The 25,149-nt window shown below is 40.9% G+C and overlaps 1 protein-coding gene and 1 non-coding gene across 11 annotated transcripts in view; both read right to left on the reverse strand.

Moving 5' to 3' along the window:
- The window catches only part of HECW1 (HECT, C2 and WW domain containing E3 ubiquitin protein ligase 1), a 453,917-nt gene that overhangs the window by 373,981 nt on the left and 54,787 nt on the right, over window positions 1-25,149 (reverse strand). The window lies entirely within an intron of this gene.
- Window positions 309-370, reverse strand: LOC119469025. The gene has a single exon (XR_005197847.1). It is a non-coding gene; the product is annotated as a U7 small nuclear RNA (small nuclear RNA).

A 25,149-nucleotide genomic window follows, 5' to 3' on the forward strand; every position in this document is an offset into this window, starting at 1 on the left:
GCTGTGATTGCACCATTGCCCTCCAGCCTGGGCGACAGAGTGAAACTCTGCAAAAAAAAAAAAAAAAAAAAGGTGCAGAGCATCCACTTCGCCTTCTATTGAAGCATTTGCGTGGTTGACTCCACAGAGCTTGACCATCTTAAAGGATTTCAGAAAAAGAAAAAGGCAGAGACTAGTCAAGAAAAGAAGGTTCTTGTCTCTGATTGGAGCAAGGTTTTGTGGAAAAGAAGGGTCCAGGGAGCACACACACACACACACACACACACACACACACACAAGTTGATGGCTTTTCTTTCTTTTTGTGGTAGGGTGACATTCTGGTAAAGACTGGAAAACCTGCTAGACAAATTCTAAAAGAGCTGTAACACTAGCTTTCTGGTTTTTCACGTACTGCATCTGAACTGATCAGAGAATGAATGAGCATCCCAGATTTTTAAGGAAGAGAAAATCTCACTTTAGTTCAGCATTAAAAAAAATGCCTACTAAAATTAAGACTTAGTGATTAATTGCTGACTGAATGCAGTAATTATCATGGTCCTATAAACCAAAAAAAAAAAAAAAAAAAGAATTCTAAGCCCCTCAACTGACTGGAAAGACCCTCCTCTTGGCTAAGAGGACCCAAAGAAACCTGAAAAACCAGTTCAGGCCATATGGGACAGGCCTCAAGATACCCTCCACCCTGTGAGTTCAATCACAGCTGACCAGCACTAACATTAAAACAGAGATATCAACACTGACAGAACAGACTCTTTGTAACAAGATACCAAATTCCAAACATGTTTGCACAGCATCACAAAACACAAAGCAGGTGCTGAAGGGAATCAAAGTATTTTACTCCAGGATATATTTTTTGACAAATTTTGATATGGTCCTGCAAAGCTGTCTCTGTAGGGGACATTCACATTCTGTAGAGAATCTCCTCCCCTTACTAGGTCTTTCTGTTAGAGTACATAGTTAGGCAGACATGAGCAGGGCAGGAGAGGCCCCCAGGAATGTCAGGTGACCATCAGGTGAAGGTCAGGCAGCTGTTCATTGTGTCTCTAAAATAATAATTGGTTGTAGCCAATGCCAGGGAAAGGCGGTCTCCCACTACATAGAAAACACAGGATGTAAGATAGGAAGATATAATACATATAGTATTTTGGAAAAAGGGCATGAGACAGGATTTCAGCAGGACAAGTTTCGCAAGATACAGGTCACGAAGACCCTGCTGATGAAACAGGCTGCAGTAAAGAACTGGCCAAAACCTGCTGAAACCAAGATGGCTACAAACGCAACCTCTCGTCGTCCTCACTGCTCATTATTCGCTAATTATAATGCATTAGCATGCTAAAAGACACGCTCACCAGTGCCATGACAGTTTACAAATGCCATAGCAATGTCCAGAAGTTACCTTATATGGTCGGAAAGGGGGAGGGATCATGGGTTCCAGGAATTCCCAGCCCTTTTCCTGGAAAACTCATGAATAATGCACCTGTTATTTAGCATATAATCAAGAAATAACCATAAAAATAACCAGCCAGCAGCCCTTCACAATGCTTTGCCTATGGTGTAGCCACCCTTTTATGGCTTTACTTTCTTTTTTAAATTTTTTTTGAGACAGAGTTTTGCTCTTGTTGCCCAGGCTGGAGTGCAATGGCACGATCTCGGCTCACTGCAACCTCCGCCTCCTGGGTTCAAGTGATTCTCCTGCCTCAACCTCCTGAGTAGCTGGGATTAAAGGCACACACCACCATGCCTGGTTCATTTTGTATTTTTAAAGTAGAGATGGGGTTTCACCATGTTAGCCAGGCTGGTCTCGAACTCCTGGCCTCAGGTGATCTGCCCGCCTTGGCCTCCCAAAGTGTTAGGATTACAGCCATGAGCCACCACGCCTGGCCTGCTTTACTGTCTCAGTAAACTTACTTTCACTTTACTTTGTCAGCCAGCTGGCTCTTGAATTCCTTCCTGCGTAAAGCCGAGATCTCAGGTGGCCTCCCAGGCTGAATCCCAATTTTGGAGTTTGCTCTGTGACAGTAAGGATGTAGAAATGTATGTACAACCCTCAAAGATGGGGAAAGATATCTATTAAAATAGGATCTAAAAAATAAAGTATACCAAATGCTGACATTGATTGTCACCAGGTCATAGCATTAAAGACAATTTTTTTCTTAATACTTTTCTATATTTTCCAATGTCCTACAGTGAGCATGTGTAAGTTATTAATATAATTAGGAGATTTAACTGAATTCATTTAAAAAGAATCTTCAATAATGTACCACTTTTTTCTTTTTACGAAGTTTATTTTTACTTATTTATTAGATATACGTATATTCAATGTACAAGTCATATTAGGTTGGTATGAAAGTGACAATAATTTGATACACTCATATAATCAAATCAGGTAACTGGAATTATCAATCAACTTAAATATTTATATTTTCTTTGTGCCAGGAACATTCAAGTTATTCTCTACTAGCTATTTTGAAATGTACGACCAATTAACATTTATGATAGTCGCCCTAGTGATCCATTAACACTAGCTCTTATTGCTTCTAAATGAATAATGTGCCACTTTTTAAAGGAGCACCAATTATTGGCTAAGCCATAAAAGATGTATTTTGTACCTTGTGTTTTCCATCAGTCCTCCTATTCTCTGCATTATATGAGTTTGCTGTATTATTTGAGATTATTTGATTCTGCTGAAGAAGACAAGAAAAGCAAATTAAGTGGATGAAATACATAAGCAATGTAAAAGCATAGATAGTGAGTTAGCAGGTGGTTTGTATGCCACAGGAGAGTCTCATAGTCTGTGTTTAGTCCCGACAATGAGTAAGCAAATGGCTTGCGAGGCACGGGCAGAATTAATCATATATGCTAAATGCTGACAGCAAAGTAGAAACCTGAAATGCTAAAAATAGAAAACAGAATATGTGACAGCACAAATGTGTTACTTAGAGCTAGAAAGGAATCAACAGACCAAGTTATGAGCACACAACTGTGGGTGACAGCTGGGTCACACCTGACATTGACTATCCACTGGTGACTCCTAGTACGTCCCCCCTCTGGCTCTGCATGTGCTTTGTCCAAGAAGTGCAGTTAGAAAGCATGGTGGTTTAGCAGCTAACTGTCAAGTTACAGCTATAGGCTGGCTACATCCATCGCTGTAATAGAGCTAGTGTATGTCAATGCCCTGGGATACCTTCTAGTCTGGGGGTACTCTTGCTTAAACCCAGTTCTGGCCTCTTAATGACACCATCATTGGAGAAGGCTCCTATGGCAGATAGACAAGACACATAAGCTTTGCTAGCCCAGGATTTAGGTAGTGTGGGTCTTCCTCCTGCATAAATATACATATATATACGTAACCCAAATGTGTTAATCTACCCCATAGTTTTTCATTGTTTGTGTTTTAAATTGGTTTAATAAACTGTGGGATTCAAGCATCTAAATTTGGTGTGTGATCCTTTTTGCTTTGTAATTTCCGGGATAGCTTGCTTGGTAGGTACTTGCACCAAGGTCCTTCTCTACACAGATCATGGAAGGGGGAAAACGTTGTTGTTCACAGAATGTTATTAATATTCGAGACAGACTCCAGTTTGGGATTGGATATGAAGTCACACAGTGACCTATTAGCGGTCAGAAACGAGACTGGGTCTAAATTAGGAAGAAATCGTTTGCACAGAATAATCCCTTATAAACTTAGAGGCCTTGAATAAGGGCGGAGATGAGTTTGGAAGGCGGAAGGGGAGCCTTCTGGGAAGAGCATCTGTGTGCAGATGGGTTTGTTTGGAAACCTTAAAACTGCCCCATTTGGGATGGTTGAAGCATTTCTCAATCTTTCCCATAGCAATAAGCTCTCTGGCCCTTGAACAGGGCATAGAAAGACGAGGACTGAAATTATTCCACAAATACATCACTGATCAACTGAATACTTTATGAGAATAGCTCTCAATCCATGGTTCCCCTATATCAATGTATTTCATTGTTATTCTCCCTTTGAAAATCCCTCAAGCTTATCAGGATTTAGTCGTACAATGACGAAATACACTATTCCTCCCCTTTCCTATTGTGACTATAAAACGCATTTACAGCCGGGCACAGTGGCTCACGCCTGTAATCCCAGGACTTGGAGAGACCAAGGCAGGTGGATCATGAGGTCAGGAGTTTGAGACCAGCTGACCAATATGGTGAGACCCCCGTCTTTACTAAAAATACAAAAGTTAGCCAGGGATGGTGGTGCATGCCTGTAATCCCAGCTACTCAAGAGGCTGAGGCAGGAGAATCACTTGAACCCGGGAGGAAGAGGTTGCAGTAGACTGAGATCGTGCCACTGTACTCCAGCCTGATGACAGAGCAAGACTCTGTCTCAAAAACAAACAAACAAACATCTCCACGGCTGTAACCATGGGTGTGTAAAGGAAATGTCCCAAGCAAAGAACATTTATTTGCTTTGAATCCACTTAGCAAATTTTTTTCTCTCCCAAGATTGGCTCCTGAAATAGTGAGTGTTACTAACCTTCTCCTTCTTAGAAAACAAATTACACTAAAAGCCCCAAGGTTCAAAATATGTTGCAGGTCTGCTATTGTATTCTACGTACCAGGCACTCTTGGAGTTGGGTAGTGAGGTGACTCTGGCTGACATTTTGTGAGACGTATCTGCTTAAAGCTTGGTTAATTTCCAAGAGACTTGTTATCAACTTCCAATGGTAATTGTGCATTTAATACAATATGGTAGAAGCTCTCTTCTTCAATGCAAAAAGTTTTCTTAAGTAATGAATCACTTAAAAACAATAAAATCCTTCTGGAAACTTTTACTTTTAACCTCATGTATTTATTTTTCATAAGAAAGTCAAGTTCTCTCTGTTTTTTAAAATGTGTTTTACTGAATGATGTTCACATTATCTTTATGAGAAGAGGCAGCTTCATGATATCCGGGTCTATGTTTTTCAAAGTTGAGAGAGCTCTTAGATAACTTAAAGTACTAGCAAAGCGACCTGCAGGCAGTCTCTTTTGGTGTTTTAATGATTTTCCAATAAGCTTTTGTAGCCGTCTCGTATTTTGCTATTCAATGTGTGATCTGTGGACCTGCAGCATCCCTATTGCCCAGGAGCTAATTAGAAATTCGGAATCTCAGGCCCCACCTGCATCTACTGAATCAGAACCTGCCCCTTAACAAGCTCTCTGGGTGGTTTGTGTGAACATTAAAATTTGAGTAGCTATGATATGGCCTATTGAGTTCCTATTTCAGAAGAAATTTTAAAAGAGCTTTGTTGGGCCGGGCGCGGTGGCTCAAGCCTGTAATCCCAGCACTTTGGAAGGCCGAGGCGGGTGGATCACGAGGTCAAGAGATTGAGACCATCCTGGTCAACATGGTGAAACCCCGTCTCTACTAAAAACTTCAAAAAAATTAGCTGGGCATGGTGGCACGTGCCTGTAATTCCAGCTACTAAGGAGGCTGAGGCAGGAGAATTGCCTGAACCCAGGAGGCGGAGGTTGCGGTGAGCCGAGATTGTTCTTCCTTTCTGTCCTTATATTTTATAATATTATGTACTATTTAACTAAATTATGTCATTAAAAGTAAGTATTACTGGCATAAACAGGCTTGAGCAAACACACAACTTCTGTAAGCATTCAACTCAACCGTGAGGAAGGAAGGGGATGAGTGTAGGGTTAGCCGAGTGCGCCTCACCCTGCAGGCATCACTCAGGATGCATCACAGAGGGAAGAGAGCTCTAGGAATCCAGAGACTGGCTGAAATGTAGCCTGTTTAAAAGAACCAGTCCTATGATAGTAATTGATATTCACTGATGACTTCTCATGAACTGTTTCTAATCCCAGTGACAAGATGGCAGGAGGGTGTTAGCAGAAGGCACTGCACTGTTGATCAAGTATCCCCAGGTCTTCCGCCTCCAGGCACTCGCAGGATAGCTCTTTCTGACCAGCTGTGGCATGGGGGCAGGAAGCTCATCTGGCCAATGAACTGTAAGCCAAAGTAACATGTGTCATTTCCAGCCCGTACATTTAAGTTTTAGTGAACTTCCTGGAGCCCTCAATTTCTTTTTGCCCAGCAATATCAGAGGTGCCAGCTACAAGCCAGCAAGGAAACACCTCCAACACTTTAGTTGCCTGTGATTCTGGGTTTCTCACAGCAGAATCTAGCCAGGGCTGACCAAGACAGTATTTTCACTTAGAGAGTACAGCCCTAGGTTAGTGATTAAACTCAAACACACCATCTATCAGGATTTAGCTTTAAAATGCCTTAGTATAGAGGGCATACTTGAGTTTAACCACTAACCTTGGGTTGGGTAAGTAACACTGAATTTCCTTGATTTAAAATCCTCACACACCAATCTTAGGAGCGGTTATTTCACTCTTAGAGCAGTCTTCAGTTCAGAATGTGGCTTTCCTTCAAAAACCTCAATCTAAACCTGTATCGGAGGAGATCGCTAGTTGATCTACGGGATTTGGAAATAACTCTTCATTAACCAGCATATTGTACAGGCATCTCCAACTTGGAATGAATAGGGTGGAGGAAACAGGTGAGGCAAGAAAACAATCCCTTTGAAGAGACATCTTCGGTCGAGAACCACATTCTTTCCTGTACCCACAGAACGTCCCTCACCTGATCCCACCACAAGACAAGCTGCTCCTGTCATCAGGATATTTGTTATGTTTGTGCTGGAATTAGTCCTTCCTGTAAGGTATGTGCTATGGTGTGAAAAAGGCAGCGGTGGGGTCTTCACGGAGTCCAGGGCTAGGACATTCTGCCATTTAGTGCTGCTTGCTAACAGATGTTTGCACATGACCAAATTCAGTTTGAGACTGGCTTGGGCTGTAGCATATCACTTTTAGTTAGTTTTGGGGTAGAAAACATTAGAGCTCCCATCTACCTCTAAATGTCAGAGCTTACCTATAATTACCAAAAGAATCTGATGATTACCAAAAGAACCTATTTGGTCAAACTAGGTGAGAAGGCAGACTAATAGACAAGAAAGACAAGCTTAAAGGTGTTGGAAATAAATCCAACTATTTAAAGATTATCATAGCTAATATAGAAAAGCAAATTATAATATAAATGAAAAGCCCAAATTCAATCACATAAAATCAAAATTTCAGACAACATTAATTTGGAATATTAGTAACAGAAGTCACAAAAAGGATTTTAGAATGAGTAAAAGATAGTAGTGTCTAAAAGAATAAAATATAGATAATTTGATGAACTATTAAAAAGTAAAATAAAAACCCTAAAATTTGAAAGCACGAATCAAAATAACAAAATGAGCTAAAGTTACCTAAAATTATGGTATGTGGTGTTTCCAAATATGTCCACAGATTCTCTGACACTACCTTCAGTGGGTGGAGCCTAATTTCCCTCCACTTGAGAGGCTGCACTTAGTGACTCACTCCTAGTGAATAGAGAAGAAGTGATGCGTGACTTCTGAGACCACATCTTAAAAGACATCATAACTTCTGACTTGCTCTCTTCTGTGGTCATTCGCTCGGGAAGAGGCATCTGCCATGTTGTAAGGACAATTGTGCAGCCCTATGGAGAGGTCCATGCAGCAAGGAAAACAACCACAGGATGAGTTCTCATAGGTGCAGACCCTGGAGACTAGTCAAGCTCTCAGATGCTGTAGTCTTGACTGACATCTTGACTGCAACCTCATGAGAGGCTGAGGCAGAGCCTTCCAGCTAAGCCACTCTAGACACCTGCCCTCAGAAACGGTGAGAAAAATCAATACAGTCGTGTCACTTAATGGCTGGGATATGTCCTGAGAAATGTATCATTGTGTGAACATCCTAGAGTGTACTTAAACAAACCTAGATGATTCAGCCTAAGACACACCTAGGCTGTAGAGTACAACCTATATAACTGACCGTTCCTAGATTGAAAACCTGCACAGCATGTTACTGTTCTGAATACTGTAGGCAATTGTAAGACAGTGCTTATTTGTGCATCTAAGCATAGCTAAATGTACAAAAGGCACAGTGAAATTACCGTATCATAATATTACGGAACCACATAAGGCTCATCTTCGACTGAAACATTGTTATGTGGTGTATGTGTGTACTTGTTACTGTAAGCTACTAACTTTTAGGTAATTTACAAAGCACAAACAGTTAATGAGCACAAACTGCTAGAACTATGTTTTATAAATAAGCAAATAAATAATCTAGGGGTTAGAAAGGAATCAGAGAAGGTGTATTCTATGATGGAATCCTCCCATTTAAGAGAGATGACTTCTAAGCATGAAATTTCCAAAGAAGCTGTGTGAGGATGATCTTGATCTTGATCTTTGAGCAAGTGAGCCCTGGAAACCACTGTTATCCAGGACCTACCAAGTAGTATAGGCCCATCCTCTCCTGCAACACATCTCAGCGTTCTTCAACATACAACCTAACCCATATCCCATCCCAGCTTGCTGGAGCCAGCTCACACCACCTTGTGAGACAAGACTGTCAAATTTTCAGAAATCTTGCATGCTGATTGTTAAATAAAACCATGAAATCATTATTACGAATTAAATCATAAACTTTAAATTACACTAAAGGAAAATGTAATAAATACTAAAAACTCATCAAATCTAATGATTTTACTACATTATGCAGTCATTGGGCTTTTGAAGTTATTCTGTGTGTACTGAACCTATATGATAGAAAATCTACTATTAAAACATAGAAAAAATCTAAGGCAAAGTGCTTTTTCCTACTGTCATGCAATAATCAGCAAAGAATACTTCTGTGACCCTTGGCCACCAAAATGTGTGGGGATTTTTCCCCACCAGGCAGTCTTTCAGGAGATTCTCTAGCAGACACCAACAGGGTGTCCTCTGATTCAATTCTGACACTTTCTACCTGGAGATAGCATCAGATCTTACAGGTTGAGGGCTCTCAGTCTCACAAGACTGGCCCCACTTCAGACACCAGTTGAAAGTAGGTTGTCACCTAGAATTCTGCGCCAGTTCCTACCATTTACCCCTTGGGTTTGATTAATTTGCTGGAGGGTCTTACAGAACTCAAGTGAAACACTTTACTCATGTTTACCAGTTTATTATAAAGGATATTGCAGATGACACAGGTGAACAGCTAGATGGAGGAGACACACAGAGCAAGCTCTGGGGCATGGGGAGTGGACCTTATGTGCCCTCTCTAGGTGTGCTGCCCTTCAGGAAATCTCCCCATGTGTTCAGCCTTCAGGAAGCCAGCCCCTTCCCCCACACCATCACTGTCTTTTTGGGATTTTAATGGAAACTTCAGTACACAGGCACCGATACAGTTTGGATCTGCGTCCTCACACAAATCTCATGATAAAATGTAATCCTCAGTGTTGGAGGTGGGGCCTGGTGGGGGCGGTGATTGGATCATGGGGGTGGTTCTAATGGTTTGGCACCATGCTCTCTTGGTACTGTGAGTTCGCCTGAGATCTCATTGTTAAGGGTGTGTGGCACCTCCTCCCATCCCTTCCTCTTGCTCCAACCATGTGCCTGCTTCCCCTTTGCCTTCTGCTATCACTGTAAGTTTTCTGATGCCTCCCCAAGCAGATGCCAGCATCATGTTTCCTGGACAGTCTGTAGAACCATGAGCCAATTAAACCTCTTTTCTTCGTAAATTACCCAGTCTCAGGTATTTCTTTAGAGCAATGTGAGAACAGATGAATACAACATGATTGGTTAAATCATTGGCCATTGGTGATCAACTCAACCTTTAGCTTCTCTCCCCTCCCCAGAAGTTGAGGGGTGGTACTAAAAGTCTCAATCCCAATCCCAATCTTTCTGATGACTAGCTCCTATCCTGAAGCTAGGGAAGCCCAGATACCAGCCATTTCCTTAGCATACAAAAAGCACTCTTGTTATTCCAGAGATTGCAAGTATTTTAGAAACCCATATTTCAGGAAATTGAGATGAAGACCAAGTACGTATTTCATAATATCACAGCAATATAATGGTCTGCTACTGGGAGTCTCTTCCCAGCTCAATGTTCAGTGGCATCACACTGATGAAATTGGACATGGTGAGACTATAATGTAAGAATTGCAAATGCTACAAATTAAGTCTTGACTTACTGTTTTTTTAAAAAAATTGTATAGTCTTAAAACAGTGATGGATACAATGTTAATAGCATAGATTAAACTTAAAACTATGTCTATATTTGTTATATTGTAAATAGCAAAAAACATTGATGAAATATTCTTCCAGTATTCAGAAAATTCTATCCTTAGCAAAATAGTTACTCACAGTCCAGAAGAATAAGTGAAGTTCCAATATATGTCTTACTAGTTAAGATAAATGAAAGTATCACGCAACATTCAATTTGAATTATATTCATTCATTGGTTGTAACCATAGATTGACTATGGATAGTCAGAAATTTGGCAAAAATCAAGGTGAACATTGTATGAGAATCAATTGACTTTCTAGAATTTATATAAAGAAGATTTTATATTTTATTATTATTTTTAAACTGTGTGCTACACATCCTTTATATCAGTTATATTTTTAAATGAGTGCATGTGTATATACATTCTTCATTTTTCAAAAATTGTCAGGCTTTAAAGATTTACCAGCATACTAACTCATGCTGACTATAGTAGATAAATTACTTTTCTTAATAATGAACTACATTGTGTATTGAGGGTGGAGGATGTTTGCAGCATCTTTACCTGAGAGCAGGAGGGGGAAAACTAGGAATAAGGCAGGAACACCAGCTATCTATTCTCCAGCCTGGCTCACCTACCAGTTCGACAGGGAAGTGGGCTTTGTGGTAGAAGTGGAGTGCTGTTTTCACAGGGGAAAGGTTTATGGGACTGATGTCACTGTAACTCAATTGTAACGTAGGTAGCGAGGTCAAGTGCAAATGGTAGATGAGGACCTACAAAAAAGACCATATCTTATATGCCTTTTCCCCCACAGCTCTGTACTTACCCTCACAGAACATTGAGCTTAGGAGATGCTCAAAAATATTTGATAAAAATTTGTGTTAAAATAAAGATATAGTGATAAAAATCAACATGTAAAAATCAATAGTACTTTTATGTGCTGATAGTGAACTATCTGCAAAAGTAATCAAGAAAACAATCCCATTTAAAATAACAACAAAAGAAAAAATATATCTATGTCTAGGAAAAATTTAATCAAGGAGGTGAAATATCTCTACATTGAAAACTATAAAACACTGATGAGAGAAATTGAAGATGACACAAATACATGGAGAGCTATCCCCTGTTCATTGACTGGAAGAATTAATATTGTAAAAATAATCATACTACCAAAAGTGATCTACAGAATAAATGCACTCCCTATCAAAATACCAATGCTATTCTTCACATAAATAGAAAAAAAATCCTAAAATTTGTATGAAACCACAAAAGACCCCAAATAGGCAAAACAATCTTGAGAAAAAAGAACAAAGTTGGAGGCATCATATAACTTGACTTCAAAATATACTACAAAGCTATAGTAACCAAAACATCATGGTACTGCCAAAAAAACCTGACAAATGGAACAAAATAGACATCCCAGAAATAAATCCACACAACTACAACCAACTGATTTTTCCATGAAGGGACCAAGAACACACATTGGGGAAAGCACAATCTTTTCAGTAAATAGAGCTGGGAAAACTGGATGTCCACATGCACAAGAATGAAACTTAATGCTTACCTCTTACCATATACTAAAATCAACTCAAAATGGATTAAAGACTTAAATATAAGACCGGAACCTATTAAACTACTAGAAGAAAACATTGGGGAAATGTTTCACGACATTAGACTAGGCAAGTATTTTCTTAAATAAGACATTGAAAGCACAGGCAACAAATGTAAAAATAGACAAATGGAAATGTATCAGATGAAAGTGCTTCCACACAGCAGAGGAAACAATCAATAGACTTAAGAGAGAACTTAAAAAATATGAGAAAATATTAGGAAACTATACATCTGACAAAGAGTTAATATCCAGAATATGTTAGGAACTCAAACAACTCAATAGCAAAGAACCCAAATAATTCAATTTAAAAATAAGCAAAAAATCTGAATAGACATTTCTCAAAAGAAGAAATACAAATAGTGAACAAGTATGTGAAAAAACACTCAACATCACTAATCATCAGAGAAATGCAAATCAAAATGAGATACTGTCTCATTCCAATGATAACATCTGTTATCAAAAAGATAAAAGAAAACAAGTGCTGGTGGAGTGGGGAGAAAAAGAAACCCTTACACAATGTTGGTGGAAATGTATATTTGTACAGCTATTATGGGAAACAGTATTGAGGTTCCTCAAAAAAATTAAAATAGAACTACCATATGATCCAGCAATCCCACTGCTGAATATTTATCCAAAGGAAATGAAATCAGTTTGTCGAAGGGACCTCCACTCCCTTGTTTATTGCAGCACTACAGGTATTGATCGACTTATGACCTATGCAACTTACGACCATTCGACTTTACGACCACAATCACTAGCCATGACTGCTCCGCGTCTGGCAGCGAAAACGTTGCCCAGCTGGGCGTACGACAGTGCGGACCAGCTTCCGGCAGCACTACCATCTCCGCGTGCACCATTTCAACTGTTATCCCAGACTTGGCACAGCAATTTGTGTTTTGTGTCTTGGATATTTTTCATCAAATCCCTCCCAATAAACTTCTTATACATTTCGAAGCAATGGACCCAAACATCGAACGATTTGCAAGGATTGAACGGATGGCGCACGATGTGTTTCGTCCGTATCGTGAAATTTATGAAGAAAAAAAAAAACATACAATTCAGACAAAACTCACCATGTTTATGAAAAAACCAACTCTGGTAACCCCAGCTGCTGCCTCAGATGACGACATCAACGATCCGCAGCCAAGCACCAGCGGCCAATAAAATGTTTCATACATGTTTATATATTTTGATATGTTTTGCAATTGGGAGAATGTTTCCTATGGTATTTTTTACACCTGTATTTTGTATTTTTGTATGCACCTGTATTTTGTAATTTTGTATGTTTTGCAAATATTAAACCAGTTGTACTGGTAATGCAGTGTTTTACTTAAACCTGACGAATGTAAAAATAAGAAACAAAATGGTGTAGAGATGATACAAATGGCATAAAATGAACAAAGAAAATTATGATATATAACAATGAAAGAAAATTATGATAAAATATGACTTAAAGATTTTTATAATATCATTTCACAGTACTGTACATATAGCCTACTTAACTGATGACTAACTCGTGCTACGACCGGTCTGTTGGAACCAATCGTGGTCATAAGTCAAGCACTAGCTGTATTCACAACAGCTCAAGCTATAGAAACAACCTAAGTGTCCATCAAGGGATGAATGGATAAAATATATATATATACATATATACATATATACATATATATATATATATATATATACACCATATACATATAAACACAACGGAATATTATTCATTCATAAAAAAGAATGAAATCGTGCCATTTGCTACAACATGGATGAACCTGGAGGACATTATGAAAAGTGAAATAAGCCAGGCACAGAAAGACGAATATCACATGATCTCCCTCGTATGTGAAATTTTAAAAAGTTGATCCCATAGAAGTAGATAGTAGAATAGTGGTTATCACAGGCTGGGGGTTTGGGGGAGAGAGGGGAATGAGGAGAGGTTGGCTAATGTGCACAAAGTTACAGTTAGATAGGAGGAATAAGTTCAGCCTTTCTATTGCACAGTAGGGTGACTATGGTTAACAATAATGTATTGCACATTTCAAAATAGCAACAAGAGGCTGGGCACTATGACTCATGCCTGTAATCTCAGCACTTTGGGAGGCAGAGTTGGGCGGATCACCTGAGGTCAGGAGTTTGAGACCAGCCTGACCAACATGGAGAAACCCAGTCTTTACTAAAAATACAAAATTAGCTGGGTGTGGTGGTGCATGCCTGTAATCCCAGCTACTCAGGAGGCTGAGGCAGGAGAATCAGTTGTGATGAGCCGAGATCACGCCATTGCACTCCAGCCTGGGCAACAAAAGTGAAACTCTGTCTCAAAAAAACAAAACAAAACAAAAAACCCCGAAATAACTACAAGAGAGAATTCTAAATATTCTCACTACAAAGAAATTATATATGTTTGAGGTGATGGATTTGCTAATTACCCTGATTTGATCATTACACAGTGCACATATGTATTGAGACATCATATTGTACTTCATAAATATTATGTGTCAATTAAAAATAAAATAAAACTTAGAAAGCAATACAATATAAGTCCATTTGAATACTCGAAATCCTCAAGTTCTTTGTGCACCCTCCAACCTTTGGAGAGGGTGGGAGCTAGAGGACTTCACCTACATAGCTTGTCCCAGGAGCCACAGTGCAGTGAAGGTAATCCTGGGCAAACGTTTGTTACTTGCAGGCTCCGACACAGTCACACACCTGTGCAATAAACTGGTAATGTCCCCATCTTCTGTTCTTTTAGGCTCTGCAAGGTGCATCTTGCATGAAAGTGAATGTTACCAACTCTGCTAAGGGCAGGATAAGGTAAACTGGCAAGTTCAGGTGCGAAACTCCTCTATTGATTTGGGGCCATGGGATCAGAGTGTCAGATCTATGGTTGCTGGAAATCTCTGATCATTTTACCCTCCATAGACAAAGCAAAGGTTCCTGTATAACATCCCTGGTTAAATTGAACCTTCATTCATTTTACCTAGAAAAATGTGCGAATAAATGTACCTTTCAGGGTAGATTTACATGGTGATAAATAAATCTCAATCATGTTTTTGAAAATGAACTCTCCCTTAGATTCTTTTATATAACACTGAGTTATGGGCTACTATTGGGAAAATGTGGATGTTATTTAACTTTCCATAGACATAAATTATGGCAGTCGTATTCTATGCTGCAGTATTTAATAGAGACACTAAAAAATACTAAAAATACTTAAAACACACTCCTTTATAGTCATTTGTTCTTATAACTAAAAAGTATAAACCTTGCGTTTAGATGTATTTAGATGTAAACAAAAACAAACAACAACAACAAAAATTTAGCAAATACACAATTCTCCCAAATAACCAATGGTATTTATTTTAACAGGTGAGCATAGGCATGTTAAGGCATTCAGGTACCAGTAAAATATAAAGCCACTCAATTTTAATTCCACACCTAGCTCTTAAGCACAAGGAACTTCTACTGAAGCATAGTATAATTCAAGCAAAGGGTGCCATTTTTACCACACTTGGAACTCTCAGACTTGGGAGTAAGAGGTTTCTATTAATATTACAATCTCCTTTGCTCTCAATGCTGTAGACTTCAGCTTCACCTTAATGCTGCACAAATAATACAGCTCGATTCAAGCTGGAGCCTTTGGTGCTGCCATCAGCCACTCTCTCCAGCATGTTGGGATGGCTATTTTCCATTTATTATTTTCTGTGGAAAGCAAGAACCTGTCTTTTTTGTGTCAACAACTTTGATGGTTTCTCACTGCGGAGGAAAGGAGATAAATTATTCTGGAGAAAATGCTTTCTTTTTTCTCGGTGTTCCTTGTGAAGGGCCTGGCACTTCTAAGAAAGCAGTTGGTATTCTCCAAGGCTTTTTTCTCTAGACGATATTATTTCAGGGCTCGGTGAATTTGAATCAGGTATCATCCTCCATAAAAAAAGATATTTTCAGGAAGTGTTCTGAAAAGGCTACTTTTGCAATTGAGCTTTCCATTTTAACAAGCCGTCCTTAATTTAAAGAATCTATAATGAAAGGACCTTTGTAAGACTTGAAGGTCCAAGTGGCCTGGAGTTGAGGAACACCACAGAGGCTTTGGTAGTGAACCACAGTGATTAAAGCATATATTCTCCCTTGCTGCCCAACCCCTAGCTGGGGCACCTTGGACATGTTTCTTTACATCTCTCAGCCCCCACCTCCTCACCTTTAAATTAGGATGTCAGAGAACCCAAGTTAAGGAGCGAGAGTGAGGAGGCAGTGCTCCGCACAGTGACCAGTGCCTGATAAGCACAGAGGGCCTCAACACATGTGAGCTGTCATAGAAAGCAGCAGCTCTGCAGAAGGCCGTCTGGAGGCCAAGCTGGAGGATCACTTGATATTTGGCACTTTCTTCCAGGTTACAAAGTGGTGGCTTATTTAATCCAGTAAATTCATGGGTAACACGGAATACATCTTATACTAAATTCCTCTCTATCATAAGTAGCATTAAAACCAAGTTCCAGTTCTGTGTGCAAGAAAGCTTGTAGCTCGGTCCACGGGGATAGTTAAATAAGAACCCTGCCGACTGGGTGCAATGGCTCACGCCTTGTAATCCTGGCACTTTGTGACACCAAGGCAGGCAGATCATTTGAGGTCAGGAGTTTGAGATCATCCTGGTCAACATGGTGATACCACGTCTTGACTAAAATACAAAAGTTAGCCAGGCATGGTGGTGGGTGCCTGTAGTCCCAGCTACTTGGGAGGCTGAAGCAGGAGAATTGCTTGAACCCGGAAGGCAGAGTTTGCAGTGAGCTGAGATGGTGCCACTGCACTTCGGCCTGGGTGACAGAGTTAGACTCTGTCTCAAAACCGAAACAAAACCAACAAAACCGTGCCTACAGGGGCAGGGGAGATCAAACAGATGCCTGAAACGTTCACAAAGTAAGGAGTGGTTAAGTGCTAAAGATGAAAATAATGTTCTACCAGTATTCAGAAGAGGGGGACAGTGCCTCTTGCAGGGCAGTAAAGGCAAGAACTGAGAAGACTTCTAGGAGGAGATGGATAGGTTTGGGATTTGGAGAGAAGAGGAGAAGGCAGAGATGGGAGGAAGGGTGCCAGCCAAAGTGTTTATGCCAGATGCTGTGCTAAGCTCCATGTTCACGCAGACTCATTTAACCCTCACAAAACTGGTTGAAGTGTTTTTCATATATTATTAAGGATGAAAGGAAGGCTCAGAGTGATTAAGTCTCTCGTCTAGACTCACACAGCTGACAAGTCGCAGGGCCAGGGCTAGAGCTCAAGTTTGTCTGAATCTAAGTCTTTTTGAAAACCACAATACCTGGAGAATGAAAGGGTGAGTGGCTCCTACCCTGGCTGGAGGACAGCACGGGAAAGATGACTGTGGGGAATACACCGAGAAACTTGAGGGACACACAGCCAGACTGCCCTGGGGTCAGGCTCAGGTCCTGGAGTTCTGGTCATTAGGTATTGGGGAACACATGACGTTTTGGAATGAAGGGTGACATGCTCAGATCTGTGTACGGGCAGATTCACTGTGGAAGGCCCCACCATCAATGATTAGAGGGGAGAGTGCTGGGACTTGGTCCTACAAAGTTCTCATTAAGCTTCTCTGGGCACCATTTCCCACAGAAGCTGAGCCACTCAATCCCAAATGTGTGAGAAAGCAGTATTCTTCCTTGGTCCAAGCTTCTGTTTTCTAGAGTAATAGTTTCACATACGTTGAATGCCATAGAAGAAAATGTTTATATGCAAATCACAAAAGTGTTTTCCACCCTGAAACTCTAGAGAAGTAGTTCTCAAACCATAACGTACATAAACAAATATCCAGAGAGCTTGTTGTAATGCAAATCTTCAAACTCCAGCCTCAAAAATAGTGATCTGGGATCTCAGGAACAGGCCCATAGTCTGCAAGTGAACTGCCTCCTACTTGCAATGCAGGTGGCCTCTAGGAAATCTTCTAGAAACTCGGGCCTAAAGGCCCCCAGTCCCTAGAGAAAGAGCCCCTATTCTAGAACATCACATAGTGGTATGGTTCGAATTCACTCCCAAAAGGTAATGTGTTGGAAACTTAGTCCCCCATGCAGCAGTGCTGAGAAGTGAGACCTTCATGCATGGATTAACCTGTTCATGATTTAGTAGATTAATGAATTAATGGGTTATTGAGGGAGGGGGTTAGTTATCACAAGAGCAGGTCTGTTGTAAAGCCAGTTTGGCCATCCGTTGTGAGCCCCCCACTGTGTGATGTCCCCAGCCACCTCAGGCCTATGCAGAGTGTCCACCAGCAAGAAGGCCCTCACCAGATGCAGCCCCTCAACTCTGGACTCCCCCGCCTACAGTATTCAAATAAAGAATTATTTTCTTTATAAATTACCCAGTCTTAGATGTTCAGTTATAGTCACAGAAAATTGACTGAGGCACAGATGCATAATGAAAATGGTCCCAAAATACAAAGTGAGAACTGCTTTATGACCTTTTATTGCAGTTCTATTGTATACTCCTTGACTGAAGCCTGTCTCTTTCTGCTTTCTGAAAAAAATATGGCAGAGCAAAAGGAGACATTGAGGGTTTCTTTTACAGTTCACTCACAAAGCCCTCTGCACAGAGTAATGGACTCCAGAATTGAATCCAGAGGTACAAATGTCTACCATTGTTTACCAGATAAATTGCCCATATTTGCCACTCTTTATCTTCATCAGGAAACCCATTTTTCCTCCTTAAGAAGTACTTGCAAAATAGGTAAACATTATGCTGAGAAAATACTACATGGCTCACTGAGAAGAATTATCCAAAAGGTTATCCAAATCTGAGCTGGCCATTAGACACTGTGAGCATTAAGAGGAAACGTGCTCTGGCGGGTAAGGGAAATTCAAGACTTGAATATAATTAGGTATTGAAAAGGTGGCAGAACTGAGAGGATGTTAAAACGAGGTGAGCCTGTGAGAAGGAACACGTGACGAGAACAGCCAAAACCAGTCATGAGGGCTGCATTTATCAAAGTGGGCGGTTTGCACAAGCCTGGAGTGAAACATTAGCTCCTTGTGTTCATGACTTGTTCGTTACACAAAGCGTTCATGCTTTTCCCAAAACACGCCATCTTACATCCACGGACAAGGTCCAGCAAAGATTAGATTTACTCTGTTTGCCTTCACATCGGTTGCATTTCTGACAGTTATTTGTGGTGATTATAAAGAGCCTTTCATCTGGAAATTCGCAACCTGCACCATGAGGGAAACTCATAAGTACCCACTTGAATAGGACTCGGTCAGTCCTGGAATGAAGTGGTCTTCATGAATCCCAAAAGAAACTTATAAATTTAAAAGTAATGACAATGTTCACAGCAAAATTCTTTTAACCTTCCTGTATGCTGGGAAATTTTCATAATAAGAGATGGAGAAGGTGTTTGTCAAAGGATACAAAACGTCAGTGAAGAGGAATAAGTTCAGTCCTATTGTGCAACATGGTGACTGTAGCTATAACAAGGTATTATATATTACACATTGCTGAGAGTGTATTCTGAATGTTCTCACGACAAGAAAATGGTAAGTGGGTGACGAAATGAATGATAATCCGCTTGATTTAGCCATGTCACTGTGTGTGTGTGTGTGTGTGTGTGTATGCGTATGAGTACACACATATCATGTTTTACACCAAAAACCCACAAAATCCAATAAAAATGTATACTTCAACTTAAGAGAACATTTTCATAATAAAATGTTGAGAAAATGACATTGGGCAATCAGCGGGATGGTACTGGGGAGCACATAGGTACCCTGAGCTGTTCTAATTTTTAAGTTGGAAGATGGGTTTTTTTTATTAACATGCCTTGCATTTACATGCACCTGTGATATCTATTCCTTTTGTTCAAACATTACATAATAATACATTTTAAATAGAACAAAATGGAAATGACTAACTATATTCCATCTGAGTTGCTGTTAGGGACACGGCAAAATGTTAACTACTTTAAACCATTCTTCCTTGCTTACTATCCACACGTGGCAAGGGAAGGGACATTGTGACAATGTTCTCTAGTGTGTCAATGAGTTGGTTAAAATAAAAACTTTGTGCATCCCTTAAAAAGGAAAGAAAATTCCCTGGAGCTGTTTTTGTTATTGTGAGTTGACAGTCTTTATTCATAAGGAAAGAAAAAAAAAAAAGCTACTAAGATTGAGTGTGAATGAGAGAAACAGTGAAGCTTTGATGTGCGGGCCAGGGAGCTCATCTGAGCTCATTCCAGCTTCCAGGAGATGAGAACCTTGGTCTGGGGCTAGTCCAGAGAATTATTCTTGGTCTGGATTGATACAGGGAGAAGATCAAGGAAGCAGAGAAGGAATTGGGGTTATCTCTGTATTACATCAATAATAAGCAGAACAAGACACACTGCTGGATCAAGGAGTAGAATACTTGCAGAAACTAAGAAAGAAACAGCATCTACAAAGTTGACTGGGAGAAGGGTTGGCTCTGAGACCTGCTATGCATGACCCTGAAAACCGAGGCTGATAAGGGTCCAGCCTCCCTCATAAGCGATCTCCATGGATCCTCCAGTAGCAATGATGATGCTTCAGAAACTGGGGCATTGTCAGGAACTGGGGGACAAACCCCTTTCTTGTGTAGTAGGATATTTATGACATCTTCCCAATATGCTCTGAAATTCCACCTATCAAAATTCATTTAAGGCTAGGCACTGTGGCTCATGCCTGTAATCCCAGCATGTAGGAAGGCCGAGGTGGGAGGGCTGCTTGAGGCCAGGAGATCAAGACCAGCCTGGCCAACAAAGCAAGACATTGTCTCTACAAGAAAATTCCGAGGAAATTAGCCAGGTGAGAGGGTGCATGCGTGTAGTCCCAGCTACTAGGGAGGCTGAGGTAGGAGGATCTCTTGAGCCAGGAGCTGGGAGTCCTTAATGAGCTTTGATCACCCCACCACACTCTAGCCTTACTAAGACTGTGTCTCCCCAAATATTCGTTTAAAACAATAGGCACATGGGTGGTGGCGGTGACATTGTGAGTCTTTCACACCCTAGAGCTGAGGTCCCCAAATCCTGGACCATAGACCAGTACTCATCCTTGGTGTGTTTGGAACCAGGCTGCACAGCAGGAGGTGAGTGGCAGGTGAGAGAGCATTACTGCCTGAGCTCTGCCTTCTGTCAGATCAGTGGCTGCATTAGATTCTCACAGGAGGTGAACCCCACTGTGAACTGCACATGTGAGAGATCTAGGTTGTGCATGATCTGAGATGGAACAGTTTCATCCCCAAACCAATTCCCTACCCCGTGGAAAAACTGTCTTCTATGAGACCAGTCCCTGGCGCCAAAAATGTTGGGGACTGCTGCCCTTAAGAACTTTATTGAATCAGATGGTTTTCCTAACACATGGGGAGGGGCAGACAGCACTGGAGGCAACATATGGTTACTGGATGCTCAGGAGAAACCAAAACTTTCTACTGACTGGCCCTAAAGAAACCAAGCCGTTCTTGCCAGAAACCAAATAGTAAAACCTTTCTGCCCTGCTCAGCTTTGCAAAGTGGCCCTTTAATTTTCCTCTGTATCTTTTTTAGTCACCATTTGCAGGTGGCTCAGATGTGACTGGAATGTTATCATACATCTGAAAACTGGGATTTTGCTGTCTTTGTTTTAATTTTCTCCCAAGAGCCCCGGCTTCAGATTAAATCTTACATAGTACCAGAATACGTAAGATAGAGAATCAGAGCAACTCTAGCTGTAGGAAGCTGGGTGTCTAAAGAAACCAGTGCTTTGGAGAGACTCCGGGTTAGGAACCTCAGCCAGTGGGTGCTTAAAGGCACAGTCAAGGGCTAGACAAAGGCAGACGAATGTGAAATGGTCTAGCTGTCTGTGTCCTTCTAGCTGCTCATTTGTTCCATCTTAAGTAAAAAAGTGTTTCTGCTCCTATACACGTGAGTTCTTTGTGCTGTGGCCAAGGATCACTCACAATGCCACTCAGAAAACAAGAGTATTTCCCAATATCAGGTATTCCTGTGAGCCTCTTATAATTAGGGCAGACTTCTAACTGTCACATTTGTTCCCTTTAGGGATCTGTGCCAATTAAGAAGATTGTGAGTTCTGGGGAAGGGAGACAGGGCGGAAAGGGCTGAACCCTAACTGTCTCATGTCTTTTTTGTTTATTTTTCTCACACTTAAAGCATGTTTATAAAAGTGACCTTAAACATTAGGTAACACATAATGCATATAGTAATAGGTGAGTTAGTTAACATGGGTGTAATTCAACCCTGCCTAGATGTATATATGGATTTGATGTATAAACACAGGCATGTGTGAAATAATTTACTGAAAAAAAAAATCCTAGAAATCTCTAAAGCCCAATAGTGAAAATATTAAGAGTTGTAGTTTTATTTTATTTAATTTATTTTGAGACAGAGTCTCATCCTGTCCCCCAGGCTGGAGTGCAGTGGCATGATCTGGGATCACTGCAACCTCCACCTCCTGGGTTCAAGTGATTCTCATGCCTCAATCTCCCTGAGTAGCTGGGAGTATAGGTGCCCACCACCGAGCCTAATTTTTTTGTTGTTTTGTATTTTTAATAGAGACAGGGTCTCATCATGTTGGCCACTCCTGACCTCAAGTGACCCACCTGTCTCAGCCTCCCAAAGTGCTGGGATTACAGGCTAGAGCCACCGTGTCTGGCCTTTTATTTTATTTTATTTTATTTTACCTATAAGGACCTAAATAACATTCAGCAACTGTAAAAATCATTTATCTGCGTGAAGATTCAGCTCATCAAAACTTAAAGCTGACAGCACACATGTAACATTAAACTAATCTCAAAAGCTGTCAAACAAAAGACCCCAAAAGCATTTTACATTTATTATCTACAAGTGCCATCATACTGCAAAAGGTTTCTTGTACTGTAGCCAACAACAGGGAGAAGAGATAAGAATGCCCAGTCCTTTGAGGAAGGTTCTGTATTTAACACTTTCAAGTCTGATCGTTTATCATTCTCAGACAATTCTTCAAAATCTCAGCTTAGAGATTTTTCTAGGGTATGAGCTAAACACCCCATTTTTCCTTTCGTTGTACCACATGCATCTGACATAAACTATGGTACTGAAATTAGTTTTTATGAGACTCTTCCCCACTTGTTTGCCCGCATGGAGCTCCTGAGGGTCGCCCTATACTTGGAGCCTGGCCAGCAGGCAGTGGCTGACCAAAAGTGTGATGCCCAAACTTTTCAGTGTTCATTCAAGCTTTGAGCAAGAGTAAAGAAATAGCAGACTTACGGGATGGGAAATACAACTGTGAAAAATGAGATTTTATAAAAGCAGGACGTAGAAACTTAACCATCTGAGAGAGAGAGAGTGTGTGTGTGCGCGCGCGTGTTTCACTAGTGACCTTGGGCAGTTCAATATTTAGTGGAATCACATTTCCCAGCACTCAGAATAGTTTTGGAACTCCTAACTGTAGAAGCATAATCTTCATTCCACATAAGGACGCGAAGCATTTTTTTTCTAAACTCACGCACTTATTTTCATTTTTAAGTTAAAATTTGAGAAGACTCAAATACCAAATACATGGATTTTCATGCTTGTGCGCTCCCATCTGACCAGCTACTGTGTGCCCTGTTGAGCTTTTGTAAGGAAGTAAAAATGCGACTGATCCACAAGTGTCACTTTCTCTAAGCTCAAGGACATTGGTTTCATTCATGTTTTCCCTGGCTGCCTCACCTTTTGCACAAACGTTTTTATTTTCCTCGCTGTGTGGGAAAGGACATTCACCCTGCACACGTGCTGCTCCGCCCTACTTTCAGCTCAGCTGACTCTGATTTCCTTGGGGTCCATGCATTCACTCTATTCCCACCTTCGCACGGTCAGCTGGGCCACTTTCATGTCTCGTTGGACAGCTGGCATTCACTTAAAAGGTCCTTCTCGAACCCACTCTCACTTCCCAACCCATCCTCCAGGCCTGGATGATCTGCGAATTCACCTTCTCTGAATACAAACCATGCACCTTTGACAAGGACCTTTAAAACTTAACCCCTGCTACCACTATTTTCCAGGCACCCTGGCCTTTGCCAGAGAGTGCGCTGTCCCTTCAGGTTCTGTTCATGGGCTGTAATTTTATGGTGACTAACCCCTTCTTTTGGACTAAGCTAATTTACATGGGTTTCTGTTATATCCAAGAGTCCCAACGCATATCTGACTGGGAACCAACGGCATCTACTAAATCAGCGGTCTCCAACCTTTTGGGAACCTGGGACCTGTTTCATGGAAAACAATTTTCCACAGAAAGGGGCTGGGGGAGGATGATTTTGAGATAATTCAAGAGCATTACGTTTTTTGTGCACTTTATTTATACTATTATTACACTGTAATATATAACATATATACATGTATATATTATTACATGTAATAATATAAAGTGACAGGTCATCAGGCATTAGATTCTCAGGAGGAGCCCGCAACCTAGATCCCATGATTGTACAGTCCACAATAGGTTTTGTGCTCCTATGAGAATCTTTGATCACTATGATCTGACAGGAGGAGGAGCTCAGGTGGTAATGCTTGCTCACCTCCTGCTGTGAGGCCCAGTTCCTATCAGGTCATGGACCAGTACCAGCCCCACGGCCCCAGGACTGGGGACCCCTGCATTAAATGATATGTCCAGTGGTTCCGATAAAGGTGATGTTGTCAGACAAAGTCATCACTTACTCTCTATGCATGTGGCTCTGTGCTACCCTAGAGGGTCAAGATCTATCAGCATCACCAGGCAGGGGATTGCGCCCTGGGGGTGGGGAACTGGCGTCATGAAGAGGGAAATAAGATGTGACTAAGATACAAAGGTGAGAAAAGCAATATAATGTAATTTCTGTTCAGGGGTTTATAACACTGGTCATTTTAGGCAAGAACAAAGTACTAGCATATTATAATTAAACCCATTATTTTTACTCTCCTAGAAGTAAACTTGGGCTGAGTTGGGATGCTTAAGTTCTTTTTCTGAGCTTTCCCTGGACACCAGTGCTTCTCAATGGAGAAAAGGGTGGATCTCCCAGGGGTATCTGTCAATGTCTAGAGACATTTTTGGTTGATACGACTTACAGTGGAGAGGGTGGGGGTGGGTTGCTATTGGCATCTGGTGGGCAGAGGCCCGTATGCTGCTGTGCACCCTGCCATGCACCGGACAGTGCCCATGACAAAGAAGTGCCCAGCATCTGTGAAACACAGCTCTAGGTTCTACACGTCACCTCCATACCCTTATTTCCTGAACTTCCGGATCTGATCTAACTTATCATCAAAGTGTAGTGGAAAGATGACAGAATTGAGAATGGAAGTTCTCTCAGCTGTGAGAGTAGCAATGAATAGCATAGATTCCTTGTTAATTACGCAATAATGTAAAATGAGGGGGAGCATTTGATTTCTTTCCGGATTAATTTCATACAAGTAACACATGAACTTATTCTCCTTGTAAAACAATTTAAACATTCCAGATAAAAGTAAAGTCCTCC

Source organism: Cebus imitator, unplaced genomic scaffold (genome assembly GCF_001604975.1).
Source record: "Cebus imitator isolate Cc_AM_T3 unplaced genomic scaffold, Cebus_imitator-1.0 Scaffold548, whole genome shotgun sequence".
NCBI lineage: Eukaryota > Metazoa > Chordata > Mammalia > Primates > Cebidae > Cebus > Cebus imitator.